General features: G+C 43.5%; 1 non-coding gene across 1 annotated transcript; it reads left to right on the forward strand.

The window, feature by feature from the left end:
• Positions 1-337: 337 nt before the first annotated feature.
• Positions 338-476, forward strand: LOC115793731 (U4 spliceosomal RNA). Its single transcript, XR_004021128.1, has one exon. It is a non-coding gene; the product is annotated as a U4 spliceosomal RNA (small nuclear RNA).
• Positions 477-928: the final 452 nt, after the last annotated feature.

Raw genomic sequence — 928 nt, forward strand, 5'->3', positions numbered from 1 at the left:
GGATTCCACCAAGAAGGTGTGCAAAATTTGTGGTTGTTGTTTGATAGAAGCTGTTTTAAAAGCACAAGTCTGTTTTGTACTTAAAGAAGTCTCCCTTTGTGCAGGTGATGAAGAAGCTCACCGCTAGTACTTCAGACACGGCTGGCTGCCTCGGTCACTAATGTGGGCAACGAGCACGGCCAGCTCCTCATCGGTGTCCTCACCTGCACCAAGGGCTCTGCCGGCCTGACCCGGATGGCAGGCGGATTATGATGATGATAAGCTGGTCCAGGCGATAGTTGACACCGAGGAGCGTAAATAATTCAACTTTTATCGGTGTGGCATAAAGGTGCTGATTATTCTTGTGCAGCGGCAATTTTACAGTCTATGAAGTTTTACTGAGACGTGATTATTGCTGATTGAAAATTCAACAAATTACCGCCTTGATGACTTGAGATACAGTCAGCTATGGCAATTTTTGTTAGTCTCCCAAGAGACTTTGTAAAGTGTTTGTTGTTTCAATGTTAGGTTGCCAGTGTGTCATTTGAGGATTTCTAAATCTGTCTCTTCTGTTGAGGAAAGTTCTCAGTGGATTTAGGTTTCAGAAGCATCACCATCATGTTGTGTTGTTCTTGTCAAACAGACACATAAGGAACAGACACATGTAATGTGTTTTGATGGTGAGATGTCAGTTTGTCTTTGATTTCCTGATCTGCAGTGATCTGCAGTGTGCGTTGTGTTATTGAGCACAGTGCTGGGAAAAAATGGCATTAACTGGATGTGCTTGTGTAACTACCACTTTTGCGTTAATCTTGATGCCACAGCATCTGTCATCAAGTTGAAAGGACGAGCAAGAGATTGCCGGCAAAGGTTGTCTTTAAGTCATAATTCAGCAGTAACTGTTGGCCATAACAACGCTACAACTGTGTGAGTATGAACCTGGCTGACT

This window comes from Archocentrus centrarchus, chromosome 15 (assembly GCF_007364275.1).
Source record: "Archocentrus centrarchus isolate MPI-CPG fArcCen1 chromosome 15, fArcCen1, whole genome shotgun sequence".
Lineage (NCBI taxonomy): Eukaryota > Metazoa > Chordata > Actinopteri > Cichliformes > Cichlidae > Archocentrus > Archocentrus centrarchus.